Source organism: Monopterus albus, unplaced genomic scaffold (genome assembly GCF_001952655.1).
Source record: "Monopterus albus unplaced genomic scaffold, M_albus_1.0 scaffold95.1, whole genome shotgun sequence".
Lineage (NCBI taxonomy): Eukaryota > Metazoa > Chordata > Actinopteri > Synbranchiformes > Synbranchidae > Monopterus > Monopterus albus.
The window spans coordinates 1,085,170-1,091,418 of NW_018127975.1; positions in this window are offsets into that span (position 1 = coordinate 1,085,170).

Sequence of the window (6,249 nt, forward strand, 5' to 3'; positions counted from 1 at the left end):
AGCAAAGGGTCTGAATACTTATGACCATGTGATATTTCAGTTTTTCTTTTTTAATAAATCTGCAAAAATGTCAAAAATTCTGTGTTTTTCTGTCAATATGGGGTGCTGTGTGTACATTAATGAGGAAAAAAATGAGCTTAAATGATTTTAGCATATGGCTGCAATATAACAAAGAGTGAAAAATTTAAGGGGGTCTGAATACTTTCTGTACCCACTGTAAAACCACCAAATCCTCAAATTTTAGAAAATGTTTTTTTTTTTTACAAAAATGACTATTAATCAATAATCAATATAGTTGCAGATTACTTTTCTTTCAATCAACTAATCATTGCAGCTCTACATGAATGCACTACAGACATTTTCTGTGGCTTTTACAGTTGTCAACATGATGACAAATGCTGTTAACGGTACCACTGTCGCTTCAGTACCATGGACAGCACCAAAGTAACGCTATCAGACTCCTCCTCAGTATGCTGCGGTGGCGCTGACATAAAGGAGCTGTTCATCCACATGGGAGACTGGAAGACAAACCAGCATAAAGTGTTTTTTAAAGGCTTCTAGAACAGTTTCACATGAACAACTTTCTTCCATGAGGTAATCTCTTATTTATTGTTTTGATGCTGGAGGTGAAATGATGATGGCAATCTTACAAAATCTCCCTCAGCTGAGTTGAGTTTTGGAGACAGAGATGGTCATAACATATGATTCACATCATTTTCATATTCAGCTCAGTCAACTGTGAATAGAGGCAGTGATGACCATTGGCATCCTGAAATAGAGTGTTGAAAGGGCTGGAGCCCAGAGTCAGGCGGGGTACACTCTGGACAGGTCACCAGTCATCACAGTGCTGACACTTGTCATGCTCTTAGACATCTTAAATGCTCCAGTATAATTGACATCTGGAGTCACTGGTGTTTCAAGTCTTTCATTTTTTTTGATGGTTCTGTGGTTTTAGGAAGGTGAACAAATGACCTTCTTAAATTTTATTTGTTTGTTTGTTTTGTTTGAAAGGTGTTAGTCTCCCTTTGGGAACTTTTATACTGCATTAACCATATGACCTTGTTGTTTGCAGCCATCTCATTAATTCTTTATTTGTAAGCCATCCATTATCAATTATGTGCTGAAGCTGGAAGGTAACCATCATCAGATATTCACAAGGAAGACCTCTGAGTGCCTGGTATCCCTCTGTGATCACATACAGTATCTTCACCGTGTTGTAGTTTGTCTATGTGAGCAAATTGTTGCGTCAACCCTTCCCTCATTCACTGAGAAGCAGCCTAAAATTTCCTGTGTGATTATTATCTTTCATTAGAGTAGTGAAAATCACCAGTTTTACACATTATGTAGGTACCATTGTCAATATACTGATTATTTAAATTAAAAGTATTTGCATTCATAAAACTAAATGTGAAAATATTAATTTCATTTTAAAAAATGTAATCATGTCATTATTAGACTTTATAAAACATCAAAACAAAACAATACTCGATAGAAAATGAAACGAATGTAATGTAAATGTAATGCCATAAAGATCCCACACGTTGCAGCTTTAATGAATGAGGCAACGTCTCATTCTTAAAGAGATACACTGATTTGGGGGAGAAAGTATCCCATGACCTGACGAGGATTGTTTTTCGCTGTATTTTTATTCTGCACAACTAGATGTAGTCCCGCTTTTCCGCCTGGAAGCTGTCCTGTGTTTATGTTTTGCTTCTCGTACAGTAGTAAGCTACCTTGTGCAGAGCAACCGCAGCGCCAGGCGTGTTGAGTACGGGAGTTAAAAATAGCATCATCGCTCGACCAAGCGCCTCTCCGTTACTACGCGTTTCAGCATTCTGCCCTGTGCAGGGGGAGTCCGAGGGACTGACACCGCGGCAGCTTGAAGCCTAATGAGCCTTCCACCTTTTTGTTTAACTCTGCATCATCACACTCAGGGCCACTTCTGGGTCTACTGAGGGTGTGAACCCGTCCCGGAATCGTTTTAAACACCTTCACAGCCTCGTGACTTGAAATAAAAGCCACGTTATGAAGAAACGCCTCTCTCCGATTTTGTTGCTTTGTCTCAAGACCAGCGGAGCTCATAACTCACCATTTTATTTATGTGTATGTCTATTCCTTTGTCCCAAAAACATGAAAGAGGGGTTTCACTACAGCCACCAAACACTGACCTTTCCAGCAGTAAAGTTCTAAGGAGGGGGTTGCGCCTTTTTTAGCCTATTCTCTGCTATTTTACATTTTCAGCTGATGTTTCATGAAGCTTCACAGGTTTTTAGTCACAGTTATGTGCAACGGAGGCTTCTGTTTCCACCTTCACAGTGGGAGATTCTCCACCTGACGTCAATGCCTGACGCAGCCCACAGGAGAAGGAAGTCTATTTTATTTTTGGCGTTAAATATCAAATAGACCGTGTAAAAATATCATGTGCCACTGAGCTCCATAATTATAAACCTGAGTGTGTATTTACATGTGTGTGTTTTTTCCTTCTCAATAATGTGATAGGGTGAGTGCTCCTGTGTGTGCGCGAGAGTGTTGGTATCATCATGAATTAACAAGCGGCATAACAGGCCAATTCTTTTATTTCGTTGAAAATCAGTTTTCCACCGCATCATTATTGGGGAGATGTGCTACCTTTGCACGCGCAGTTACCGTGCAGGGAGGGAGAGGCGGGAGCTCGCGCCACTTCTCAGCTGCACGCTCGAAATTCCTCCAAGGAACCTCTGCGAGCTTTTTCTTTTTTCATCCCGCGCAAGCTAAAAATAGAAACGGGGTTGGATCGTGATCCAGAAATAGATAGGGGGCATCACTCCTATAAAAGGCACACCATTCAAGACTACAGTGCGTGCACAGTTTCCACAAGCCAAAAGCCAGAACGTATTTGATGTGGAAACAGTTTTTTTTTTCGCCATCATTGTGGTACTTTTCGTGTTTTTAAAGGAGGGCGCCACTGCTACAATGGTAAGTTGTGTAAACCTTTCTCTAGCTGCACGAGTTTCTTTTATCCCTTCAAGGTTTCGCTATGTGTATGTTTTGTCCAGTGTAAAACGTAGGGCAAATGTGTTTGATAAAGGCGGGATGTGTGCGGATAGAAGCGGGCTGTCTTGAGTGTTCTGTGTGGATTTCTGCTGTTTTTGCACCATATGCTTGAAAGGATATCAAACCAGTCTTATTGCAGCTACACGGGAATCACCCTCGGTTATGATTAAACAGGATGGACGTCTTCTTTGGGTTTGCTATAGTTAATATTACTGCTGTTGCCCTTACTTCATGACATCAGACCAATAAAAGCGTGAGAGCTTTTGGATTATTTTGCAGTTGGAAGATGATTTATGTGGGGAGCTGTCCTCCTGTTGTGGTGCTGAACTGCTTTCAGCCTGGGCTTGCTCTTTTACATGGTGCTTCACAGTAGGCAACACATTTCGCATAAGGAGCTCTATAGGCTTTTAGGGCTTTTTGCACTTGCTGCTCTAATCCATCGCCGTCTAGCCAGGCAAAGCCCAACCATCGCCTCAGATTTCGGTGATTTTTCATGGTTAAGCTGATGGGCGAGCGTCCCCCAAACAGCTCGCTGTCTCAGACGCAGCGCAACCTTTACATTTTGAGCCTTATTTGCTGATTTTTTTTCTTTTTGTGCACGATGAATCTCGAGTCGTGACTGCTCAAAGTGAGTAAGGCGCGTGCTGCGTCAGTGGCGTCTGGCTCCGGTGCGCTCGAGACAGATGGGGGGAATCGTGACAGGCTGGGAGACGCATCCACGAACGAAGAGCTGGACTGCCCAATGAAAGCAGAGCGAGGGTGGGGCCCCTGCTTCGGCAGCTGGAGGTTCGGAGCCAGATTAACCCTTTGCAAATAAAGAAAACTTCAGGCTACTGTTAATGAAACTAGCAGCACTAATCGTTTTAAGCCGGTGCTTTTTATATAGTGAAAGGGATTCACAAATGGGAACCCACACATCAGATCATATTGGTGACTCGTGTTTTCATATCGGCAGTTGGCCATTGTTTGGTAGCGTATCAAGTGGCACTAACGTCCACAGTGAATGCTGGGGGGAGTAGTGAAACTGTCAGGTGCTTTGGCCTCTTGCTTGGGTGCTCTTTTCCTTCGCATTGCTATTGGTAGATCCCGAGTCGTCCTGCCCAATGAAACTGCGGCCATCCCTCTGCTGCGCGTTAAAGTCTATAACGGCAATGAGATGCCGCCTCTCCTCATCGCCGCTCTTTTTAATAACAAGACTGCGTGTTGCTGCAAAGCAATGCCAGTTCTTTAATTTTCAGGTTTGGGAGCTACATCTTCGGCGGATGATAAACCAAACAACCGAGCCGTTTGTGCACAAACACCCACATGCACAGTGTGATTTATCTGAAAACACTTGGAGATTGAAGACCCCGAGGAGTCGTGGACTGGAAGTGGATGTGGATTTGGAAGCTGTAGCAGTTGTCCCTCACGAATCTTTTTGCGGTCTGGGCTTGCTGTATATACATGAATCTGGGAAGCCCTTACCCCAAAAAGCATTTGTGGAGGATATGAACGTCGTTCATGTTGTTGGGTTTGAGAAGTCACAGTGCTGCTGTCAAGACAGGCTCAGTGGTTTGTTGAAACACCGAGATCCGGACTCGGAAAGTGTACACCTGTGCCCCATGCCTTCAACACACACAGTTGACAGAGGGTTCTTTTGTAATAACATGGCGTTACACATGTAAATGAACTTGAATATTGCCTCTCCGGCTTATGACACACCATGAAGTGAGTGAGGCCACATCTCCAGCCTCACACACTTAATCAGCAGTCCTCGGATTGTTTGGTGTTACGCATGCGATGTGCCTCATTATGTCCAATGTTTGTTTTTATTGTGCTATAAATCCACAGGTTTGATAAAGGAACAGATGTGGATGATTTTTTTTTAACAACAAGGTAAATATTTATGCATTAAAAATAGTTCTGGTGAATTATTATTCACCATCATAATATCTTCTCTGAACACGTGATGTCTCCTTATCTGATGTTGGATCTTTAAAATACAGCAGTTTCAGCAGTTTTTCCAATTAGGTGAGTGGATTAAAAATATGCAGACAGTTTTATAAGGTTTTATTTTAGGGACATGTTTTGATTCTTCTATTTCTGCTGACCAATCATTTGACAGACAGATTACAGGGAGAAGATGAATCAGTAGCGGAGATTGCTTTTAGTAATGTACAGTATATAAGAATGGCTATTAAGACATTTATTCAAAGCAGTTTCTCCACGGAGTCACAGATTCAAAGCATCTTAGGTTGCTTTAATCTACAGCATTAATTCTGGGTTCTGATTTTGTGAGTTTCTTGCATAGAAAGAAAACCGTAAACTATAAATCATATAACCTGTGAGAAATCTAAAGTGCACCTAATGTCAGCTTTCAGTTTAGTCTTATTTCTTGCTTATGCTTTTGTTAATTGAATCAAGAGTCAACAAAATGCAGTTTGCAAAATGCAAGAATCCCTGTTGTACATATTGACCGCATGCGATATTCTGAGTGTGGTCTGCTGGTTTTGGTTCTGGTTCTGCTTCTGGTTTCAGTGTTGTCATTCTGGTTTTAACGCTTATTGTTTTTAATGCTGCTGCTGTTTTTCCTTTGCCTTTGTAAAACACTTCGAATTGCCTCTGTGTATAAAATGTGCTATATAAATGAAGCTGCCTTGCCTCACCTTATTTATTTTCTCAAACTTTTATTTGGCGCACTTTCCCAGTACACTTCTACCAGTTTCTAACCAGTTTTCCCTCTGAGGCAAGAACTAAGCATGAAAAAACATTTCTCTGTATTAGGAAAACACATGTGCTTCAGTGTTTTCATTTTATTTAAACTTTTCTCCTTTGTTTGTTTATGCTTTTTGAACTCTCAGGCTTTCTGCATGATGCACGCTCTGCTGGGAGACAGCAGTGACCAGGCTGCAGTGCTGTCAGCAGGTGAAATACACAGAATGAATGGGGAAAAACTGTGAAAGGGAAGTAAACAATAGTTTCTCATCCTATTTAATAACAATTGCGGGTTAACATGCTCATGGCTTTACGCCATGTGTGATTTTACTGTGTGTTTAATTACGTTTGTCTTCATATCATCATTAATATTATTGATCAGCACATAGGAGAAGAACTGGAATTCATTTTGTCTATTCAACTTTTTCTTCTTATATAAGTTATTAGGTTGCTACAGGCTCACTTAGCAGTGCTATCTACAATAACAATAGTCTTGCAGGGTGAGGATGAGTCTAAATCCCA